This window comes from Miscanthus floridulus, chromosome 15 (assembly GCF_019320115.1).
Source record: "Miscanthus floridulus cultivar M001 chromosome 15, ASM1932011v1, whole genome shotgun sequence".
In the NCBI taxonomy this organism is placed as follows: Eukaryota; Viridiplantae; Streptophyta; class Magnoliopsida; order Poales; family Poaceae; genus Miscanthus; species Miscanthus floridulus.
Genome location: NC_089594.1, coordinates 33,661,021 through 33,686,958, shown reverse-complemented (window position 1 = coordinate 33,686,958; position 25,938 = coordinate 33,661,021). Strand labels below are relative to the sequence as shown.

General features: G+C 43.6%; 1 pseudogene; it reads right to left on the bottom strand.

Annotated features, from left to right (window-relative positions):
* Window positions 1-612: 612 nt before the first annotated feature.
* Window positions 613-4,584, bottom strand: LOC136508321 (amino acid permease 3-like; annotated as a pseudogene).
* Window positions 4,585-25,938: the final 21,354 nt, after the last annotated feature.

Here is a 25,938-nt window from a genome sequence, read left to right as displayed (position 1 = left end):
CGATATTTGTTATCTGTAGGTTGTGCAAAAAAACAAATATGATTGCAATACTAACCAAATATAAAATATTCAAATAGAAAATAATCAAAAAAAAGTACATCAAATTTTTTTACCTCAGCAGTATCTACTGCCTGAGATATGGTGGAACTTCCCTCCCCCACGACGCCTCTTTCTATTGGCACGGGGATCAGGCGATGGGATTGTTGCGATTGGACTTGGCTCAAAATCATCATCAAGATCATCGACACTAAGAAGGGGCTGTGCAAGATCGGAAAGATTGTCATCACTTGGATGGGGCTGTGAAGGAACAGGAAACATCAGATTTCTCCTCCTATGTTGCGTCTTCAAACGAGGGAACGACCGCTGAGGCTCCATCCTAAGCGCTATTATGTATAAAAAAAAGGTTATTGTCTGCTTTCAAAAAAAGATGATAGGGAGTGCAATGAAATAACAATTTGCATGCACAGGTTGCAAACAACAAAACTAGATACATGACAAAAAAAACTAGAGATTCATTAAAGCAACATAGCATAAACAAAAAGCTCCAGCACATCAAACAGTAACTAGAAACTACAAATTGCAACATATAAGGGTATTACATTTGCAAGTAACCAGGCAGTCCAGTACCATCATACAAATTGCAACATACAGAGCATTAAGTTTGCAACTAAAAAAGGAGCTCCAGAACCATGAAAAAATGGTAACATATAGGATATTACAATGGCAAACATACATGGAATTACATTTGAAAACTAACGACAACACAATTGCAACATACAAAAGAATTGCAACACAAATTGCAACATAAATGGTATTTACATTTGCAACTATGCAAGCAGCTAGTAGCAAGAGAAATAAAACGAGAAAATCAATTTAGGAACAACATAAGATCGGAAAGATCATCATCACTTGGATGGGGCTGTGAAGGAACAAGATGCATCAAATTTCTCCTCCTGTGTTGCGTCTTCCAACGAGGGGACGGCCGCTGAGGCTCCATCCTAAGTGCTATTATGTATAAAAAAAGGTTAGTGTCTGCTTTCAAAAAAAAGATGATAGGGAGTGCAATGAAATAGCAATTGCATGCACAGGTTGTAAACAACAAAACTAGATACATGACAAAAAAACTAGAGATTCATTAAAGCAATGTATGCATAAACAAAAAGCTCCAGCACATCAAATAGTAACTAGAAACTACAAATTGCAACATACAGGGGTATTACATATGCAACTAACCAGGCAGTCCAGTACCATCATACAAAATTGCAACATACAGAGCATTAAGTTTGCAACTAAAAAAGGAGCTCTAGAACCATGAAAAAAATGGTAACATACAGGATATTACAATGGCAACATACATGGAATTGCATTTGCAAACTAACGACAACAGAATTGTAACATACAAAAGAATTGCAACACAAATTGCAACATAAATGGTATTACATTTGCAACTAAACAAGCAGCCAGTAGCAAGAGAAATAAAACTAGAAAATCAATTTAGGAACAACACATTGGGGAAAAATCATACAAAAAATACTACACCACACAGTGCCATCATACAAATTGCAAACATACAGTACCCATCATACAATTACCAACGAACAGACCATTAAGATTGACAATAAAAAGGAGGGATCTAGTACCGTTAGACAAAAACTAGAGACTAATTTATGAACATCAGCATAAAAAGGAACAACAAATGCGCAACCTATTCAAAACCCTAGGTACCGATTGGGCGGAATGATGCGCACAGGATGAGGGAGAATAAGGGGAATACCTTGAGGAAGATGATCGAAATGTCGACAACGGCGAAACTCGCGACGACGCCCCCCGACGACGGCGGCGCTTGCTCAGCACGCTAGTTCCGTGCCAACAATGGCGCAGTTACGTGAACCATGGGGTCGAAAGAAGGGGAACCACGACCGCGAGAGCCTCCTCCGGGTGGACCTTCGAACAACAACGACGGCAAGTTTCTCCGACAATGAGGAGCAAGTGCGCGACGGAAATCCGAAAACCACGTGCGGCGAAGCGGCGGAGAAAAACGGGAGCAGAGAGAAAAAACAGAGCAGCAGAGAGAAGACGAAGAGACAAAGAGAAGAACTAGCGAAAAAAGAAGAACTGTTGTTGCGGGAGTTGATGGGGCCGTCAAGATGTGTGAATTAAATTTTAGGTGCAAATGGGTTGGAGAAAACATCGCGAACGGGAACAGGAGCGGAAACGCGTGGGACGAAAGGCTGATTAATTGGGCGGTTCGGCGGCTCAACCAGGCCCAGGCGTGCCGGTTGGCCTGGGTGCATTCTGTACACACAGAATGCACCCAGGTGCAAAATAGCAATATATAGGGAGAGTATATTCAGTAGCCAGCTACAAAAATAAGTTATTCTGTAGCCATCTCTATTTACGATAATTTTATATACTAATTTACGATAGTGTCAATACATATTTACGATAGCTGGGTTACTATAACACATGAGAATATTTACCATAATGTTATTGTAAACCACTTAGTAAGGAGTTACTATAATCTCGTAAATTAACATAGTAATTATCGTAACTCAAAGTGGCTACAGAATAAGTTATTTTATAGCCAGCTGCAGGGCAATATATATATATATATATATATATATATATATATATATATATATATATATATATATATATATATATATATATCTTGTAAAAAAAAACTCAAGTAAAAAAAATAGGAGTACTCCACTATTATGGACCACTCGCAACGCCAAAAAAAAATGATGGTAACACTCTACCTCTGCGTTCCTATTCCAAGAACTAGTGTGTACTTCAGATAGAAATAGGGTCATGACAAGTTACCGCTGAACGGCCGGTACACCTTGAGGGCGTCCATAACGTCGGCGATGGACCCTGTGGCAGCGGCGATGGAGACGAGGAGACAGCTGATGCTGAGCGTCTGCAGACAGATCCACTTCGTGCTGCTTGATGTACATCTCGACGGGGAAGTAGACGGTGAGCGGCCAGAAGGAGACGGCGCCGAGGAACCCCACCACGTTGCCGAAGAATGGAAGCAGCATGGCTACGACGGTGGTCAGGCACACGAACGACGACCGCCACGTGAGGCGGAACAGGTTCAGGGCGAATAATGGACCGACGCGGAGTTCCCGGGAGATGAAGGCGCTGTCCGGCCAGGCGGTAGCCGCGCGGCGCTCGACGAAGGCGAAGATGGGCTGGCAGAACACCTGGTACGCGCCAATGAGGTGCACGACGATGGCGACGTTGGCGACGTCGAGCAGCCAGAAGGGCTCGTAGAAGCCGAAACCGGTGAGGAGGTTGTCAAGCGCGGCGTCACCGAATGCTGCGTACCCCATGCACCCGCACAGTATGTAGAAGATGGTCGTGGTCGCCATGCTGAGGCGCGTCGCCTTCTGCATCACCTTCGACTCCGACGGTGGCGGGGCCTTGATCGTGTCCTGAAGAAACAGAGCAACATTGATTAGGAATAGAGCAATCTCTGGGTGATGGAAACAGAGGAGAGCTCTATAGAGGTCTTGATGCTTACTTGGATCTCGATGAGGATGTTTGAGAAGGAGTAGGCGAAGGCGATGTCGCCGAATGCCTGCAGGCTGTGCCAGACTTTCTGCGTGGAGGTGACGTCGGCGCCGATGCTGATGCCGGTGAGGCTGCCCTTGAACCCGCCGTTTGCTGCAATTCAATGGATTGAGCACAAGTCAGTAACCAAGAACTGATCAATCATGAACATATATTGAAGAGGAACAAACTAGAATCACAGGGAAAGGACATACCAACAGTTTGTGCGATGCCGAGAGACAATCCGATGCTGGAGTAGGTGAAGGACATGACGGCGGCGACAATGGACAGCCACCAAATCTGATCAAAGTCTGGTATCTGTGAGAACAGGATCTGTGCAGCGCCGAAGAGGATCATGTACGGCGTGCTCGAGCTGTTGCACGGATGAGCGTGCCCATTGTCATGGAAGCATCCCGCCCTCCTGATGGCCTTCATGCTGATGGACGACGCGATGGTGTACCCGATGGCGACGCCGACGAGGTTGGCGTACTGGATGACGCCGCAGAAAGTGACTTTGGCACCGCCGAGGTTGGAGCGCACGGCGTCCATGTACGTGTAGTTGCGCTTGCCCGTCTCCGGGTCGCCCGTGCGGTAGCATTCGGCGAGCAGCGTGGCGGTGTAGTAGGTGACGAAGGCGAAGAGGAGAAGAGGAGCATGGCGGCGGGGCCGGCCACCCAGCCGAGCTGCGCGATGGCCCAGGCGAGGGAGAGGACGCCGGAACCGATGACGGCGGTGATGATGTGCGAGCTGGCCGTCCAGAACGTGCCGGTGCGGCGGGGCCTGCCGTCGTCGTCCAGCCACGTGGCCTCCCCGACGTTGCCGGCCTCCACGGAGACCTCCAGTGGCGTTGGCGCCACCGCGTGCTTGTTCACTCCGTTGTGCACGGCCATTGTTCACTCCTAGTGACTGAATTCCTGAGTTGTGACTGCTGAGGGATGGAGCGCGGCAGGGAAGCGCTGATGAGATGACAGATTTCTTGAATGCTCTGAGGACTGGATTGGAGTGAGGCTGAAATTAAAGGTGGGACCTGAGAAGAGGAGAGGAGAGGTTGTGTTTGTATCTGAAGAGGGAGGAGGCGGGTTTATATAGAGGCATAGAGCAGACGAGGAAGAGGCGTGGATGCCGCGTGCGGGAGTGATGCTGGTCAGCGCGGGTGCTCCCTCTATACCAGAAAAGTCGTTTTAGAAAAGCCACACGTCAAATCATGAATAACTTTTAAGTTGTTGAGTTTGAAAATATGAAAATCATATGTATAGATTTATCTTGAAAAATACTTTCACAAAAATTTACATATATCACTTTTTGATAAATATATTTATAAAAATAAGTAGTCAAAGCTATACTTTAGAGACCTTGTCGCTATCCAAAATGACTTTAATTTTTAGTATAGAGGGAGTACAACTTTGATGTAAGTAGGGTCATGGCGTTCTTAAATAAAGTGGATGCACGTGGTGACTGGAATAAAACGGGAAGGCACCCATCTCTATTTTGTACTATTTTTTCCTTTTTGTCGTTGCTCAACCCTTAGGAATTTTGTTGTTTTTCCGTAGTTCTGCTAAGGCATTTACATGGTTTGGTTTAACCGGTCTTTCGACAAAACCTAGTCCAACCCGTAAAAGAGGATGTACATTCATGTACAATTCGGTAAAATCTTTGGTTAACGACCATATACAAAATTTTCCCACCATTCAATATACAAATACAAAATGACATAGTAAGTTTCAAATTGGCCATATATCAATCCCGATTTTTAATTCAACAATTCTACACACAAAGTGCATAATGCATCTTCTTTGATTGCTCACATGCCATGTTTCTATAGAGAGCAGTCCATATGGTGTTAGGATTTAAGCCACCTTGGAATGCCCATAACTTGTTTAATGGATGGTACTCTTGGAAAGACAAGAATTTTCGATCACTATTACTGATCGGTGCGGTGGCCATTTTATGGTCAATCTAGATAACAAGGTACAAAGTTATTTTTGACAATTATCGACCCAGTTCTCTTTTGTAAATGTTATTCCGGGAGACCCATCGGCTTCCGTTCCAGGCCCAATTGCGACGGTGTGAGGTTCAACAAGCGCTCATGCTGGAGGCTTGTTGTTTTTTGGAGACCTCGATAATAAGTCTCTTTGCGTCCTATGGATGGCTTCTTTGTCTAGAATTAGGTTTTTGAGTTGTTTTTCTTACAAGAACTTTGTTAATCCAGAGTTGCTTAGTAAGTTGTAATAAGTTGGTATATTCCTCTTCAATGAGGATGAAGCTGGTACTCTTTCCATATCTAATATGGGGTCATCGCGTCTACTGTCACCCAGATGCTACAGTGTATACCTTGGAAAGTTTCCAGGTTGGGGCAGACGGACTGGGTCTGCTGTGGTGGTGCTGGTGCCTGGATTTGGTGGGTCGTGTAGGGGATCGTGACGCCTAAGAGGGAGGGGGTGAATTAGGCAACTTAAAAATCTACTTCTAAACTATGGCCTTTTTTTCTAATCTTAGCTAAACCTATGCAATAGATAAACTATCTAAATGTGCAACTATGGTTTTGCTAGTGTGTTGCTATCTCTATCGCAAAAGGAGTAATACAATCAATGTAAATGCGGAAGCTAAAGAGCAAGGTAGAGATATGCAAACTCCCGTCGACGACTCCGGTATTTTTACCGAGGTATCGAGAAGCACGCAAGCTTCCCCCTAGTCCTCGTTGGAGCCCCTCGCAAGGGCCAAGCTCCCGGTCAGGTAACTCCGTGGATAGCTGAAAGGTCCTAATATGGCTAGAGGGGGGTGAATAGCCTATTTAAAAAACTACAAATCAACTAGAGCAATTTGATTAGTATGACAAATAGCGAAATACAAACTTGCTCTATCTCTACAAGGGTTGCAAGCCACCTATCCAACAATTCTAGTTGCAATGATAGCTAGACACACAATTTTCTAAGATACTACTCACTAAGAGCTCTCAATCTTTCTACTCTAAAGAGCTCCACTAAGCAAACGTAAATAGCAAAGCAAGCTCTCAAATCTAATTACACTAAAGAGCTTGCTACAACTAATTTGCAAGAATGTAAACGAGTGAGTAGGATGGTTATACCGATGTGTAGAGGAACGAATCAATCACAAGATGTATATGAAACCAATCACCGGGAGAATATCAAATGGCAAGAGACAACCGATTTTTCTCCCGAGGTTCATGTGCTTGCCAACACACTAGTCCCCGTTGTGTCGACCAACACTTGGTGGTTCGGCGGCTAAGAGGTGTTTCACAAACCTCGTCCACACGATTGGACACCGCAAGAACCTACCCACAAGTGAGGTAACTCAATGACACGAGCAATTTACTAGAGTTACCTTTCGGCACTCTACCGGAGAAGGTACAACTCCCCTCACAATTACCGGAGACGGCCACGAACAATAACCAACTCGTGCCGATCCTCCACCGCTGCACCGAGCCATCTAGGTGGTGGCAACCACCAAGAGTAACAAGCGAAATCCACAGCGCAACACGAATACCCAGTGCCTCTAGATGCAATCACTCAAGCAATGCACTTGGATTATCTTCCAATCTCACAAAGATGATGGATCAATGATGGAGATGAGTGGGAGGGCTTTGGCTAAGCTCACAAGGTTGCTATGTCAATGAAAATGTGCAAGAGAGTGAGCTTGAGCCGGCCATGGGGCTTAAATAGAAGCCCTCACGAAATAGAGCCGTTGGCTCAATTATTTAGCTGACTGCGCATGGACCGGACGCTCCGGTCAGAATGCACCGGACGCTATGATTGTGAATACCGGATGCGTCCGGTCAGCCTACCGGACGTGTCCGGTAGCTTCCAGACTGCCATGTGTCCAGTTCAAACCAACATAGCCGTTGCTGCCCATTCTACCGACGATCGGGCGCTCAAACACAAATGACCGGATGCTGAGCCGCTGCGTCCGGTCGAGTCTAGTAAGCCCCAGAGCCGATCGGACGTGTCTATTAGAAACTGACCGGACGCTGGTCGAGTACAGTAAGCATCCACACTCGACCGGACGCGTCCGGTCACACCGGACCGGACGCTGCCAGCGTTCGATCAACTGTTCTGTCGAACACTGTGTTTGCTGATTCACACCGGACGTGTCCGATGTGGAGACCGGACGCGTCCGGTCGCTGAGTTCGTCGCCAAATACCGGACGTGTCCGGTCACCATACCGGACGCATCCGGTCACTCTGTAACCAGTGTGACTAACTCTTTTTCAACTCTATCTTCTTCACCCTTGCTCAAATGTGCCAACCACCAAGTGTATCACCTTGTGCACATGTGTTAGCATATTTTCACAAACATTTTCAAGGGTGTTAGTACTCCACTAGATCCTAAATGCATATGCAATGAATTAGAGCATTTAGTGGCACTTTGATAACCGCATTTCGATACGAGTTTCACTCCTCTTAATAGTACGGTTATCTATCCTAAATGTGATCACACTCACTAAGTGTCTTGATCACTAAAACAAAATGGCTCCTACATTTTATACCTTTGCCTTGAGCCTTTTTTTCTCTTTCTTCTTTTCCAAGTTCAAGCCTTTGATCATAACCATGCCATCACCATTGTCATGATCTTCGTCATTACTTCGACACTTGGAATAGTGCTACCTATCTCATGACCACTTTGATAAACTAGGTTAGCACTTAGGGTTTCATCAATTAACCAAAACCAAACTAGAGCTTTCAATAGCCTCGGACCTTCCCTACGCGCAAGTGGGTCTCCGACGTGCCTTCCGGCAAGCCTCTCCCGGATGCTCCCCGTCGTCTTCACTATCAAGCTTCCGGCCAAAAATGACGTGGGCCTTGTTCCCTCCGGTACACTGTGGCGGCCACACCACAAACACGGTTGGTGTGATCTCACAAGACTACAAGCCCCTCTGATGTACAACAATGGTGCGCGCAAGCACCGAGTGGTAAGAGGTATGAAAACCTCACTAAACACTAGGCCTAAACCTAGAGCAAGCGCATAAGCGGTGGTCTAATCAACCTAAACACTTCGCAAAGCACCTACGCTAATCACCTAATGAATCACGAAGCACTATGCAAGTGGAGATCACTAAAATGGTGTATCAACACCCTTGATATGTTTCCTCAGCTTCACTTGCCTCATTTGGCCGGTTGGGGTTGTATTTATAAGCCCTTCTGAGAAAGTAGCCGTTGGGGACGAAATCTCCCTTTTCTGCTACTGACCGGACGCTGATCACGTCCTGACCAGACGCGTCTAGTCGTCCCGACCGTTAGAGCCACGATCAACTGATCGGACGCTACCAACATCCGGTCACATGCCACCGGACGCGACCGGTCACAATTTCGCCGCTCTGGAACCTGTCTGTACTCGATCGGACACTGTTGTTCTACGTCCGGTCGATTTGCCGCCAACGTCCGGTCCAGCGTCCGGTCGCTGCTACTGACGCCTACTGTTGTCGAGCCTCTTGATCGGAGCGTCCGGTCACTTTCCGCCAGCGTCCGGTCACCTTTGTGAGCTCATTTCTTCACGATCTTGCGTATGGCTTGGTTCCTATCTTCGTGCTTGGACTTTGCTTGATATCTTGTGTCTTCTCTTGTGCTTCTAAGGTCTTGCTTATGGTGTTGATCATCGGATCATCACGTCGCCTTCGTTCAAGTCACATCTTGCACTCTATTGAACTACAAAACAATCACTTGCAAATTCATTAGTCCAATTTGGTTGTGTTGGTCATCAAACACCAAAATCCAAAGTAAATGGGCCTAGGTCCATTTTCCTTACAATCTCCCCCTTTTTGGTGATTGATGACAACACAACCAAAGCAAACAAATAATGAAAATTTGGAATTTAAAAACTATCTACTTGCTAGAATGCAATGCAAGGGGCAAGGTTATATGATGCTAAAAGATACTACTTGTAAGACTAAAAGATACTACATAAAAACTTATCTTGCCCTTGCAAATGTCCCCATGTGGCATTATGGATTTAAGCCTTGCTTCCTACAAATTCTCTCCATTACATAGGCAATCCATAATCCACTATCCTCCCTTTCTCGGACTATTACCACTTGTAGACCATTACCACTTGTAGATTATTATGATCTAGCTTTTGGTTCTACAAAATAATGCTTGCTTTTGGTCCTCTAAATTCTTCCCCTTTGGAATCAAACACCGAAAAGGAAGACATTAGTAGCACAAGGGAGGGTCAAACTTTGTGATCCTTTGTGTGTAGAGTAGAATAGGTCACAAAATTTGACTCTCACATTATATAGATTAAGCTCCCCCTAAATATATGCATGCATATGGTAGAAGGCAAAGCATATGCATAATTGGCAAATTATTGCTCAATGGAATTTTAATCTATATAATGTATGGAGAAAGCATATAAATATCAAAATGAAATCAACATGATAATATCGGTTTAGAAATACCACATGTGGAAACCAATTTGATTTCTACCACTTGGAATAGGTGGTGGATATTTGAAGTTTGATGCTTTATCCCGGGGACTCCATTTTTCCTTGCAATGAGACTACTACACACATGATAAGCTTGAAAAGGTGTTAGTCTCAAAGCATCCAACTTGTAGAGTAACCTCCCCCTAAATTTGTGCACACAAGTATGGAATACTTGTAGGAAACATGCACGTTGATTTTACAATAAAAAATACCACTTGAAAGATGATATCACATGAATGTGAGAGTCATTTTCAAAGGCGATATTCGGGAGAGATTATCTATAATTTGGACCTAGGCACATATTAGATGAACAATCGAAAGACAAGCTATGTGCCATGCTCCTTAAACAATTTTAAGCCATGTAGGATTGCTCCAAGGGATAAGAATGAAACCGAGCAAGCCTACCATAAGATATACCTAGTGTATGCATGACAAAAGATAAAAGCATGCAAATATAAACCTAGGCATGAAATGTAACTAGATGCTTAAAGATACCACTCGAAGCAAATTGAATCTAGTTACCTAACATGGGAAGGGGAATTTTGGGTCCATAGTGTTCACTAACCCACTTGGCAATGAATTTGTCCATCATGATGCACCCCATGAAATGCATCCATACTAAACTTCTTGGTGCTCTTCATGTTGGAAATGATTTCCTTTGACACCCAAAAGCGTTTGACCCCATTGATGGCTTGCTTGTTCACCTTGATGGCCACCACCTTGTCATTTTTCTTCTTCTTTAACAAGTATGGTGTGGAGGCCTCTTGTCCACTTTGTTGGTGTAGGTGTTAGAGAGCTTGCTTGTTTGCTTCTTCTCTTTCTTCTTTGCTCCTCCCCCATTCTTCACCTTGCACTCATAGGACTTGTGACCTTCCTTGTTACACACATAGCAAACCATGGTATGTCCTTCATCAAGCTTCTTCACTCCCTTGATGGTGTTATCTTGATGAAGTTGGGCTTGCTTCACCTTGCCTTTCACTTGAGTCAAGTCCTTGGTGAGGCGAGCTACTTCTTGCTTGAGTTGCTCATTCTCCTTTGCAACCTCTTGTGTGCATGTATCTACAACAACTTTCTCAGCACAAACTTGGTTGCACAAAGATGAGTCTAAATATAAATCATTACAAGAAGTAGAGGCATCCATTTTAGGCATGTTAAAGATGGAACTTTTCTTTTTAGATGCCTTGATGGGGGTTGTACCGACGGCTCCAAGATTAGCAACTTTAATAGTTAGATCATTACAATGTTTGCACTTGGTTTCCATTTTAGCAAGCAAACTTTTATAAGCATCTTGTGAGCTAGCTAACTTTTCTTTTAATTTTTCATTTTTCTTTACAAGTTGCTCATCATTGATTGTGCATGCATTTGTTGTTGCACTGGCCTTAAGTTGCTCAATTTTAGTAGATAGTTCAACATTGAGATTAGCAAAGTTCTCATATTGTTCAAGCAAAGTTGTGTATGCTTCTTGTGAACTATCTAGCTTTTCTTTTAATTTTTTGAGCTTCTTTTGTTGACTAGTGCAAACTTTAGCATAATTAAGATTTTGTTCCACAATTTCATCATAAGAAGGCATTTCATCATCACTATCACTCTCACTAGAGGATGAGCTTTTGTTACCTCATGCCATAAGGCACATACAAGAAGAGCTTGCGCCCTCACCTCTTGTGATGGTGTTCTTCTTCACTTGAAGAATCATCCCATGACCTTATTGATGTGAGGGCTTGGTTCTTGCATGCATTCTTCTTTGTCTTGGGTGTGGGCTTGTTTGGACAAACTTCCATAAAGTGCCCCAACTTGCCGCATCCATAGCATCCTCTCTTTCTTTGCTCATTTCTTTGATTGGTGAAAATGAGATCTTGAATTTGGATGGGTCACCCTTGACATTGAGCCTTTGGATCATCTTCTCCACCTTGTTGACTAGTTTGATTGATTCTTCATCAAGGTCGGAGGTGGAGGAGGAAGATTGATCATCATCACTTGAATCTTCATTTTCATCATCATCATCATCATCATCTTTTTTTCATCTTCACTTGAGGACCTTGAGCTTGAGCTTGTCTCAACTTGCTTGCCCTTGATCTTCTTCTTCTCGCTACATGCGAGAGCTTTGCCTTTGCTTGATGAAGAGGCTTCTTCTTGACCCATCTTACGTGACATTTCAAATGCCACTATTTTGTCAATGACTATGCTTAGGGTCATGGTGCTCAAGTCCTCCATGTTGTGAAGGATGGTGATGATGCTTGCATATTTCTTTTGTGGTAGCACGGAGATGATCTTCCTCACGATGTCCGCATCATCTAGCTTTCTTAATCCTATTGAATGGAGCTCATTGACAATTAGATTCAAACGAGAATACATATCACGAATAAGCTCATCATCATTCATTGTAAAGGAATCAAAATTTTGTTTAGCTTGACAATGTTTTTGCTCACGAACATTAGATGTGCCGTCATGGAGCTCTTGAAGTTTTAACCAAATTTCATGTGCCGTATTTAGAGTGAACACTTGGTTAAACACATCCATGCTAAAAGATTCAAACAAGCAATTCTTAGCTCTAGCATTGAAATGCATTTCCTTTTCTTCACTCTTTGTGGGTTTATTGGGATTCTTAATGGGTTTCATCCCGTTACGAGTAACTCTCTAAACACCTAAATCAACTACCTCAAGGTGACACGCCATTCTAGCTTTATAGTAAGGGAAGTTAGTGCCGTCAAAGTGCGGAGCCCTAGAGGTATCCATCCCAACCACTCTAAATAGCGTCGGCTCAACGACGGTTAAGCCAAAGGTACAAATTGAGCCAACCGGCTCCGATACCACTTGTAGGGGACCATAACGCCTAAGAGGGGGGTGAATTAGGCAACTTAAAAATCTACTTCTAAACTATGGCCTCTTTTTCTAATCTTAGCTAAACATATGCAATAGATAAACTATCTAAATGTGCAACTATGGTTTTGCTAGTGTATTGCTATCTCTACCGCAAAAGGAGTAATACAATCAATGTAAATACGGAAGCTAAAGAGCAAGGTAGAGACATGCAAACTTCCGTCGATGACTCCGGTATTTTTATCGAGGTATCGAGAAGCACGCAAGCTTCCCCCTAGTCCTTGTTGGAGCCTCTCGCAAGGGCCAAGCTCCTAGTCGGGTAACTCCATAGATAGCCTCAGGCCTTCCCCATGCGTAAGTGGGTCTCCGACGTGCCTTCCGGCAAGCCTCTCCTGGATGCTCCCCGCCGTCTTCACTATCAAGCTTCCGGCCAAAACGCCGCGGGCCTTGTTCCCTCTGGTACATGGTGGTGGCCACACCACAAACACGGTTGGTGTGATCTCGCAAGACTACAAGCCCCTCCGATGTACAACAATGGTGCGTGCAAGTACCGAGTGATAAGAGGTATGCAAACCTCACTAAACACTAGGCCTAAACATAGAGCAAGCGCATAAGCGGTGGTCTAATCAACCTAAGCACTTCGCAAAGCACCTACGCTAATCACCTAATGAATCACTAAGCACTATGCAAGTGGAGATCACTAAAATGGTGTATCAACACCCTTGATATGTTTCCTCAGCTCCACTTGCCTCATTTGGCCGGTTGGGGGTTGTATTTATAAGCCCTTCTGAGAAAGTTGCCGTTGGGGATGAAATCTCGCTTTTCTACTACTGACCGGACGCTGATCATGTCCTGACTAGATGCGTCCAGTCGTCCTGACCGTTAGAGCCGCGATCAACTGATCGAACGCTGCCAGCGTCCAGTCACATGCCACCGGACGCGTCCGGTCACAATTTCACCGCTCTAGAACCTTTCTGTACTCGATCGGATGTTGTTCTACGTCCGGTCGATTTGCCGCCAGCGTCCAGTCCAGCGTCCGGTCGCTGCTGCTGACGCCTGTTGTTGCTGAGCCTCTTGATCAGAGCGTCCGATCACTTTCCGCCAGCGTCCGGTCACCTCTGTGAGCTCGTTTCTTCGTGATCTTGGGTATGGCTTGGTTCCTATCTTCGTGCTTGGACTTCGCTTGATATCATGGGTCTTCTGTTGTGCTTCTAAGCTCTTGCTTATGGTGTTGATCATCGGATCATCATGTCGCCTTCGTCCAAGTCACGTCTTGCACTCTATTGAACTACAAAACAATCACTTGCAAATTCATTTGTCCAATTTGGTTGTGTTGGTCATCAAACACCAAAAATCCAAAGTAAATGGGCCTAGGGTCCATTTTCCTTACAGGTAGAAATATGTCGATCTCTAGCCAATCCATCCACGCTTCAAATAGATTGGTGATGAAAAAGATCAAGGATTGGAGTTTGGAGAATATACACCCTTTTAAAAACTAGCCGGTGGAAAGTTGTTTGGGCAATTTGTGTACCCACTGGAAAAGTGCAGTGGGCACCGGAGGAGCTGCACCTGAACAAAGGTTATGAGGATCCAACGGTTGGAATTAAATCTGGGATCTTTCTCTCTAGTGCATTCTCTGTTGCACACTCTAGTGCCAACACTGGAGATTTCCGGTGGCTACCCAGTCGCGCGCCCAATAGCAACTAGCCGTTGGAATTCAAACTTGATTCTACATTTATCCGGTGCTTCTCCATCTCCAGTGCGAAGCTCGGGAATTTCTGGTAACGACAAAACCTTCCTACATACGCCACCCGATAGGTTCTATTGCTTTATCTAGTGCACGGGCAGGGGTACTACCAGAGGTTTTCGAAGAGTACCCCAACTCTCTGTTAACTCAGAACATACCACCCTATCTTCCAGTGCGGGCAGTGGGGATACCAACGAACATTCTAGTGAGTAGCTCATTGCACAGTTTAATATTTAACATTGCACCTCTTTCTCTGGTGACTACCTCTAAGGGGCACTTGGCATTTCTGATGGTGTAGAAAAATCTGCACAGTCACAAACTTCACAGGCAACTTAAATCCGCTAACTCCAATATGTTCAAACATGAACATCTTCACCTTAGGCACAGAGTTAGCTTTACAAAAACATTTTTCACTTGCATCTCACCGCGCCACTCGGTCAAATCCATACATACGCAAAGTTAGTTCACACCTAGTGGCACTTAGATAATCGTTTTGCGTCAGAGTTCTGCTCACAATAGCATGTTATCTATCATAAACCAGACCACACTCTCTATTGTGTCTCGGACAACTTAATGAAAATCCCTGCTTATACTGCCTTCGGGCTTGTTTGCATCTCTCCTTCATCTCCCCAAGTGTGAGCATTTGATCAACTTGTGACCTTCTCCATCTGCACCATAGATGCCATCTAGCTCAACCCATGGTGTGGGCCCTAGCTCAATCACAACTCAATTGAAAACATTAGTCCACTTATTATCATTCAATTACCAAAACCAAACTTAGAGATTTTAGTAGACTTCATCGACGATAATAATACTCGATAGATCTAATTCGATTTCAATTACTCACTTCCACTGTTATGAAAAACAACAAAGACGGTGGAAGTTGTTAAACACGTGGGTTTGGATTCGGGGCATAACATCGTGAGTGAAGTAGTGCAGACTAGGATAAAAGCTACCTTTTCCCTGGATTTAATTTCCACATGATTACTATAAGAGCAAGTATAATAGGCTGAATGCTGACGTGGAGGAGAGAGAATAAGAGAGAAGCGGGCTGTAAGTTTACAATCGATTTAGACAAAGGAACTAAAAAACTCTGTAAGAAAGACAAGTGAGCCATATATTAATAATGAAGATGTAACTATTATATAGATGGCCTGAGAAATAAGCTGTAAGGATTCATGCAGCCAGCAACCTATTATTAGCCTTGCTCTAGCCCCAGCTCTACCTCGCACTGGGAGCTAGCTAGTCGCATGATGCTGAAACGTACTGAAAAGCACCTATCTTGGCCTTGGTTAGACTGTCTTCAATAAGAAATCTATATGGACACCTAAACCAAAAATAGGTAGGAAGAGACCCAAAATTAGCCTTCAACAGAGTACTTATACAGGAGACATATTTTGGTTGCCTGAGAGGCACAACCCAAATATGGACATTCTTTCTTCTGAAAACACATATGCAGAAATGATTCTCTTTTGGGTCTCCTTGTTGGAGAAGATGCCGAATATGTATTGAACCTTTTGTCTGTAGCGTTACCCAAAGAACAAATGGATCTGGCATTTTAGGTGTCGTTGTTGGAGACAGCCTTAGGTTTAGGTAGGGATGAAAACGGTACGGATATTTTCTGACCGTATTCGAAACCGAATCCGTTTAGACGGGTTGAGATCTGTCCGTATCCGAGTTCGGATATCCAACATCCAATACCGTATCCGTATCCGAATACTCAAATCGCATATTTATGATGTCGATATCCAATCGTATCCTATCCGATATAGTTGACACTATCCGTATTCGAATCCGAATCCGGACAGAAATATGAAAACAAATATAACATCGGTGATATCCGTCTTTATCCGATCCGTTTTCATCCCTAGGTTTAGGTTTGATTGGTGCCAGCAGACTGTGTAGATTTATCTTTTTTATTCATTACCGTACTAGCTAGCTGGTATCGGCCAGCTAGCCAGCACTCAGCACTGTGTGCTCCTTAGCTTTAAGGATGAAAACAAAACCGAAATATCCCGAACCGAACCGCATCGTTTTCTATATTTAATCCGATCGAATCCGCATTTTCTTGTCCGACTTTACCGTTTTCGCTTTCGTGTTTCAGATGTTTCATATTTCAAATGTAAAAGTAGAAAACGGTTTAGACATTTTCCGACCGTTTTTCTACTTTTCTACTTTTAATTTGAAATATTCCGAATTGAAAATTCGGTTTCAACCGAATTTGGCCAACTACACAGGTCATACAGCCCAATTACAGGTTGTTCACCACGCAGCTGCGTTCTTTCTACTGGTGGCCAGCTGCCCTCTCTTATAGACGGTGCCCAGCCTCATCTCTCTTCACCTCACAAGATGGTGCTAAATGTCAGGAAACCAGCAGCATCTACATAAAAGTCCACCTGGGCCATAGCCCATCAAGCTCATCGGTTTAACCCCCACCTACAAAGTCAATCATTTGATAGTTTTTGAATCAGCCGAATAAATCTTTGTTACTCAAAAGAAAAATCTGAATAAATCTTTAAAATAAAATACTACATCTATTCTAAAAAGATTAATAAAATTATTCTGACTCAGTTCGAGTTCATGTTTCTATAATATGCATTTGTTAATTATTATATACACTTGAACTTGATCATGTATGCACTTAGTCATGCACTTGGTCTACGGATCGGTATTCCGTATTGAGTTTTCGTATATCGACCGTGTTCGACATAAATTCGCTCGAATTGGTTCGTTTTCGAAATTCTCGATAATTCGTAAGTTCGCGTTCGTTTTCGTGTACGGTTTTACCGTTTTCGCTTTCGTTTTCGTATTTCAAATGTAAAAGTGGAAAACAATTTAGGAGTTTTTCGACCGTTTCCGACCGTTTTCATCCTTACTTAGCTTCCCCCTCGTCCAGTTGAGACTTGAGAGTTGCATGTTCATCGGTTCTAGTTGGGCTTAATTTGCAGCTTTTGTGTAGATCCATGATCAAGTACGTGTTGCGTGCTTATTAATTTTAATCCTTTTTTGCAACTGCTAGCTATCTTATACTGGTACTAATTAGAGGTCTTCAATAGTGCCTCCACACATTAATCCTTAGGAGACGTGGTTGAAAATATAATAAATACTATAAAGTTATTACAAAAATAAAAAAAAATTGACCAATAATTTGACACTAATTCCTAGAGTTTTATGAAGTCAAACTTTTTCAAATTTAACTGAATCTACTAAGATTTATGACAACAAATTAGTGTCATTAGATACATCATAAACTATATTTTCATAATATGTTTATTTGTTATCGTAAATATTTATATTTTTTTCTATAAATTTAATCAAACATAAAACAGTTTGACATGGAACCACTATAGATATTGATTTATTTAGAGGTGGAGGGAGTATATTGTGATCTCCAAAAATCATTACATCTATTTCGAGATTGGTATGGTGTCACTGTTCTATGGTGCAGTTAATGCCCTGAAACTTTGATGACCGTACATGCTGCAGCTGATTGTTGAGCTTTCAAAGACCTGCTCAAGTTCCAGCTTGTTTCAGTTTATTCTCTCTCACAGAATACTATTAAATCATCCGAAATAATCTAAAATCTACTGCGCAACGGATCAGCCGAACACCCCAAGAACTCCTTTTCAAAAAAGAAGGGCAAAGAATTATATATACTTCTACCTGTCGCTCTTATGTGGTCTGATATGTACCTTAACCAGTGACGATACCTATATGTTGAAACTTGGAAGTCACGCCGCACCATCTTTATATATCTCACGCGCTCCCTTCGCCAACCCATGACTTTAGCCCTTCTTATCTTCTCGCGTGTTTACACACTCGGCCAGCCGCTGCGCGTGTATTTCATGCATCTACGATTAGAGCAAATGTATGAACTGGAAACACACGTATTAACGGATACATCGCTGTTATTTGACTTTTGTTTCCATTCTCGCACCAACCAAGAATGGGACCTTTGAAATGTTTTCCTATGTGCGTTTTCCAAGTACCAGTTGCATTGAAGGCTCTGGTTTGGTTTTGGTGAATTAATAAAACTTTAAGTGCTAACTCTTAGACTCTAATTGATCATGAGATTGGGTAGTACATTCCAAGTGGTGGAGCAAACAATGAAGATCACGATGATGGTGGTGATAGCCATAGTGATGATCAAGAGCTCAGACTTGGAAAAGAAGAAAGAGAAAAATAAAATGGACTCAAGGCAAAGGTGAAATTCATAGGGCCATTTTGTTTTGGTGATCAAGACACCAAGTAGGTGTGATCACATTTAGGATAGATAGCCGTACTATTAAAATGAGTGAAACTTGTATCAAAATGCGGTTATCAAAGTGCCATTAGATGTTCTAACTTATTGCATATGCATTTAGATCTAGTGAAGAGCTAACACCCTTGAAAATGTTTGTGAAAATATGCTAACGCACGTGCACAAGGTGATACACTTGGTGGTTGACACATTTGAGCAAGGATGGTGAAGTAGGAGATCAAAAAGAGATGTTTTTGATCGACTAGACGATGAACTCGAAGTGATCGGACTCGGCTGGTGAGCGTCCGGTCAATTATAAAGTAGTTGGCGCGCTCGGACTGTGTTTGGAAATCGACAGGACGAAGCACAGTGTTTGTGATTGGACGTGTAGGGCCTGCGTCCGGTCACAGGTGACTTATACTGATGTCGGTCGCAAAACTTGGCGCGCAGAGGAGAAGAAAGGATCGAATGTTGCCGTGCGTCCGGTCAGTGTTGATCTGACGCGCCCGATCGTGAAATTTCGTCTCTAGATGCTTACTGGAAATGACCTGACGCTGTGTTGTCGCGGGGAGTGGCGCGTCCAGTTGCAGGGTGCTCGCGTGGGCACGTACCTGGTCAGACGCTGCATCGGCGCGTCCAGTCGTCTCGGTCGCGCGTCCGATCGTCACTTAACGCGCAGAGAAGGGCTGCCGACCGTTGAGATCGCATGACTGTGGTTGAACACGGGGGGACGCATCGCAGTAGATGCGCGACCGCACGCTGGGGCGTCTGCGTTTGGTCATACCAACTGGCTCGTCCGGTCGCATCGTGTAAGCAAGCACAGGGGGCCAACGGCTCTATTTCGAGGGGCTCCCTATCTAAGCTTGTTGGCCGGCTCTAGCTCACCCTCTTGGTCATTTGCATTGATATAGCAATCTTATGAGCTTAGCAAAAGCCCTCCCACTCGTCTCTATCATAGATTCATCATCTTTGTGAGATTGAGAGTGAATCTAAGTGTATTGCTTGAGTGATTTCATCTAGAGGCGCTCGGTGTTCGTGTTTCGCTGCGGAATTCACTTATTTCTCTTGGTGGTTGCCGCCACCTAGACGGCTTGGTGCAGCGAGGATCATTGAGCGAAGGAATGTGCGTGTCTCCGGCTCCGATCGTGGTGATTGTGAGGGGTTCTTGACCTTTCCCCGGCGGAGAGCCAAAAGGTAATCTAGTGGATTGCTCGTGGCTTGTGTGATCCTCATCTTGTATTGGTTATGCGGCACCCGATTACGGGTTAGGCGTGTGATGCCTATAAGCGCGTGAACTTCTAAGTGAGTGTATCGCCACAACGGGGACTCACTTGCCGGCAAGCAAGTGAACCTCGGTGAAAAATTATTGTCATCTTGTCTACAAGGATTTCTTGGTATTCATTGTCATTGGATTGATCATCTCTTACCACGGCGGTATAACTATCACATCCCCTCTTGTATTTAGATTTCTAGTGTTGCTACGCTCTTTAGTATAATTAGTTTTGAGAGCTAGCTTGTGTCTTGTCTAGTGGTTAGTGAGGCTCTTTAGTTAGTCTTTGAGAGCTCACTAACTTAGTGGTAGTGACCTAGCTTTGTGTGCATAGAGACTATATATACTAGAATTCTGGTAGGTGACTTGCATTTTTAGTAGGCTAGTGCAACATTCGCTTTGCCTCATAATTGTCTAACCACATTGCTTAGTGTTGTTGTAGAAATTTTTATAGGCTATTCACGCCCCCTCTAGCCATTAGGACCTTTCACCAGTGGTATCGGAACCACCATTAACAGATCAGCATACAGGAAGCTCACCCGTCTTAGAGAAATGGTCTGTGTTAATAGTCCATTTCAAGAGACGAGCTTCATAGAGGGATCACACCACTATTAATAGGATTAATAGAGATGTAGTCATTTATGAAACCCATCATTATTAATAGAGTAACAGAGGCGACAACCCTAATATACCCGTCTCTATTAACAATAGAGATGCCGCCTCTGTTATCATTAGCTGAGAGGTGGGCATCCCAATCTGCTACCTCTGTTAATGCTTTTCATATTCATATCTTTCCTGCTATTTTGATTGAATTTTGTTTTTGTGATTGTAAACTTCTTACGCATATACAAGATTATAAAATAGGTTGATTGACCTTCTCATGACCACGCAATTCTCAGATACATAAGAGATACTCATAACCACCAATGTCGGCCCAAATAGTATGCATGCAATATATAGATTACGAGTCTCAACATGGAAGGACTATTATTTTACAAACTAAACTAAACAAAGTCATATACAAGCTAGATTTCCTGTGTCTTGCTAATGTTACAAAGCCATATAGAGTTCAGGTGTCTAAAACAGATCTGGCGATGTGTAATCTCTAACCCTTAGTTTCTCCGTTGCTCTAAGGTCGCTGAGCATGTCCTCTCAACATGGCTAGCTCGCTAATCTCACAGAAGTACCAGCCATTTCGATGAACAATTTTGTTCATGACGAAGTAGGAGAAGTACGCTGCCGCAATACGTCACTAGTAGAGAACAGATCTTTGATCCTCGGCCAAAATGGGCTCTAGTCCCGGCATTTTTTGCGCCCGGGACTAGAGATACCTTTAGTCCCGGTTGGTGGCTCCAACCGGGACTAAAGGTCCCTCACAACGGCTCCTGCGCCAGACAGAGGTGGCAGAGACCTTTAGTCCCGGTTAGAGCCACCAACCGGGACTAAAGGTAGACTTTTACTCCCGGTTGGTGGCTCCAACCAGGACTAAAGGTCTCTGCCACCTCTGTCTGGCGCAGGAGCCGTTGGGAGGGACCTTTAGTCCCGGTTGGAGCCACCAACGGGACTAAAGGTCCCCCCTTTATATATCGGCCGTCTCCTTCTTCCTCCCCGAGCCCGAGCTCAGCACATTTTGAAGCTCACTGCACTAGTGTTCTTGCTTCCTCCCTCCATTGTTCCTCCATCCATTCTTCGATTCCTCCGTCGATTTCTTCGATTCCTCCGTCGATTCTTCAGTTGTAAAGGTTACCAATCTCATACTCTCATTTTCCACCATTGTCTTATCTCATTTTGTTCACTGTATATATATATGGTTCTTTATTGTGGTTTTTTTCATTTGTAAGCAATTTGAGCTCAAAATCACTTCAAGCTTGCATATTTACATGAAGGAAAGTTAAAGTAGCTATTAAAAACTAGTATTCACCATTCATTTGTAGCATGCATAGCACACTTCATTGTTTAGAGATATAGAGAATTTTAGAGTTTTTTAATTTTATTTGTTTATAAAATGAGAAATTTATAGTGTATTAAAAAAATGAGTATAGGGACTAGTGCCTCCGACTGGTATGACAGATGCAATGCAAGGCCGTGCAATAGAAAGCAAATCCATTCTCTTTTGATGATACGCCCGAACAGCCGGGCCTGACAGATTTGGTGGTTGAACGGGTCCGTCGGCCGTCGCCGTGCGACTGTACGACAAAGAACGGCATCGATCGACCATAGTATTTTATTGTCCGGAGTCCGGTCCGGGGTGCAATGCAACGCAATGACAATTGACAATGCGTTGCTAGGTCAAAATATGGTCATTTCTATGGACTCCGCGACTAAACATTTTATTTTAACTTTTTATGAAATGAAAAAACTTAGAAAATAGTTAGAAAATTATAGAAAATCCGTACTAGTTGAACTTGTGGACCGTGTTCAGCTCGGCGAGCATGTTCTCTGCCGAGCGGTAACGGACATCAAGGAGGAGCTTTGATTCTACGAGGGAGAGCGGCAACGGTCGTGGAAGACCGTGTTCCCTTCCACGTAGAATCGGAGCTCTTCCTTGACTAAGTACGGTGCCGTCCGGTGAAGAAATGCTCACCGAGATGATCACGTAAGCAAGGTCAACTAGTACGGATGGTTATTTATTAAAACATGTTTTTGAGCTATAAATCCTGCTGGCCGTCTTCTTCCTCCCCGAGCCCGCCCGAGAGCTTAAGTTCAAATTTAAGTAGTGTTCTTGCTCTTTCTCCATCCATTCTTCGATTCCTCCATCGATTTCTTCGATTCCTCCGTCGATTCTTCGGTTCTAAAGGTTACCAACTTCATACTCTCATGTTTCATCATTGTCTTATCCCATTTTGTTCACTATATATATATGGTTCTTTATTGTGGTTTTTTTTCATTTGTAAGCAATTTGAGCTCAAAATCACTTCAAGCTTGCATATTTACATGAAGGAAGGTTAAAGTAGCTAGTTGAACTAGCGGACCGTGTTCATTTCGGCGAGCATGTTCTCTGCCGAGTGGTAACGGACGTCAAGGAGGAGCTTTGATTCTATGAGGGAGAGCGGCAACGGTCGTGGAAGACCGTGTTCCCTTCCTCGTAGAATTGGAGCTCTTTCGTGGCCAAGTACGGTGCCGTCCGGTGGAGAAATGCTCGCCGAGATGACCACGTAAGCAAGGTCAACTAGTACGGATGGTTATTTATTCACACGTCCCGATATCGTCGCAGTAGTCTGTCAATCACCATACCCAAACGTAGTATATATATAAATATAAACGATAATCGATTGTTATGTGTGTACACTCCCATTCTTCTGTTAATTTGTGGAAATATCATGTGAATTACTTACCTGCCGCAGTAAAAGACGAGAACACAATGACCATTAAAAATATCATTGTTTAGAGATATAGATAATTTTATAGTTTCTTAATTTTATTTGTTTATAAAATGAGAAATTTATAGTGTATTAAAAAATGAGTATAGAGAGTAGATGGCAACTGCTTCCGGGTCCTCGGCCTCTCATGGGTTTCCAAAGTGACTTAGGCCGAGCCTCCCTCTCATTCCATGCGGCAAGTGTCGTGATGAGACGAAGATTGTGATGGAGTACCGAGTGAAGAAGGAGGGTCCCAACAAGGATCGTATCTTCTACAAGTGTCCGGATCGCAATGTGAGTTATTTTATCGTATTTAATGATTATGGTTAGTTTATACCTATTTTCATGATGGTTGTGATTAAAGTTCTAATTTGTTGTTTTAATTTCAGTGGGATGGCAGTGGACGATGTTCAGGCTTCTACTGGGAGGAAGAGTATGTTGAACTCGTGCAAAAATATCTTGCACAACAGGCAGATACGGCGGCTAATGAAGCAGTGATCCAGCCGAAAAAGCCCAAAGATGTTGCACAATCGGGGGATCTGTCTATTTTAGTTGAGATTGGTCGCGAAATCCTTGTGCTCCTGAAATGTATTTTAGCTTTAGTTCTTTTAGTGGTAGTTGGGATTGTCTACATTGTAGCGATGCTTTCATAAATTTGTACCTTTTGTGGTGGCACACATGTTGTATAAATAATTAATTATGATCTAGGTTTTAATATGGTATTTATGTCTTGTAATGCAGATGAGCCGACATTGGATGTACAATGCTGATCGCCGCTCCCAAGAGTTCATTGACAGCGTGCATTCTTTGTTACGTGCGGCCGAGGCAAACAAACGCGACGGTTTCATATGCTGCCCATGTGCCATATGTAAGAATACGGTGGAATATCCTTGCTCAAGGACTCTTCATTCACACTTGTTCAAGTCGGGTTTCATGCCAAACTATATTTGTTGGACGAAGCACGGAGAAACCAGCGTTGTAATAGAAGAAGGTGAAAAAGAACAATGGGACGACAATGATATTATTCCCGATGGTGCGTGCTTCAATGATACTGCAATGGGAGAAGCTGAAGAAGAGGTAGCCGCAGAAGATGAGCCTGCTGATGATCTTTGTCAGGTCATTCGTGACGCACAAAGAGAATGTGAAAGTGAAAAGGAGAAGATCAAGTTCGAGCGGATGCTAGAAGATCACAAGAAATTGTTGTACCCAACTTGTGATGCAGGGTAGAAAAAGTTGGGAACCACACTAGAATTGCTGCAATGGAAGGCAAAGAATGGTGTATCTGACAAGGGATTCGGAGAGTTACTAAAAATCCAAAAGAAGATGCTTCCGAAGGACAATGAATTGCCCGCCACTACCTACGAAGCAAAACAAGTTGTCTGTCCTATGGGGCTAGAAATCAAGAAGATACATGCATGTCCTAATGACTGCATCCTGTACCATGGCAAAGAGTACGAGAAATTGGATGCATGCCCAGTATGCCATGCATCGTGGTATAAGATCAGGCAAGATGACCCTGGTGATGTTGAGGGCGAACGTCCGTAGAAGAAAATCCCTGCCAAGGTTATGTGGTATGCTCCTATAATACCACGCTTGAAACGTCTGTTCAGAAACAAAGAACATGCAAAATTGTTGCGATGGAACAAAGAAGACTGTAAGGTAGACAATATGTTGAGACACCCTGCTGATGGGTCCCAGTGGAGAGCAATCGACACAGAATTCCCGGAGTTTGCAAATGACGCACGAAACTTAAGGTTTGCTTTAAGTACAGATGGTATCAATCCTTTTGGAGAGCAGAACAATAGTCATAGCACTTGGCCTGTTACTCTAAGTATCTACAACCTTCCTCCTTAGTTATGCATGAAGCGGAAGTTCATTATGATGCCTGTGCTCATCCAAGGCCCAAAGCAACCTGGCAATGACATCGATGTGTACCTGAGACCAATTATTGACGAACTTCTCATTTTGTGGAATAAAGAAGGTGTACGTGTGTGGGATGAGTACAAATAGGAACACTTTGATCTGCGAGCATTGTTGTTCGTAACAATCAATGATTGGCATGCTCTAAGTAATCTTTCAGGACAGTCAAACAAGGGATATAATGCATGCACACACTGCTTCGGTGATATTAGAGGTGTATTCTTGAAAAATGTCGAAAGGTCGTGTACCTTGGCCATCGTCGATTTCTTCCTGCAAATCACCCCATAAGAAAGAAAGGCAAGCATTTTAAAGGGAAGGCAGACCACCTGACCAAGCCTCGCAACTGAACCGGTGAGGATGTACTCGATATGGTCAATGATGTGAAAGTCGTCTTTGGAAAAGGACATGGCAGCCAACCTGTTCCGAACGACGCTAACGGTCACGCACCCATGTGGAAGAAGAAGTCCATATTTTGGGACCTACCCTATTGGCAAGTCCTAGAGGTCCGCAGCTCGATCGATGTGATGCACTTGACGAAGAATCTTTGTGTGAACCTGCTAGGCTTCATGGGTGTGTATGGAAAGCCTAAGGA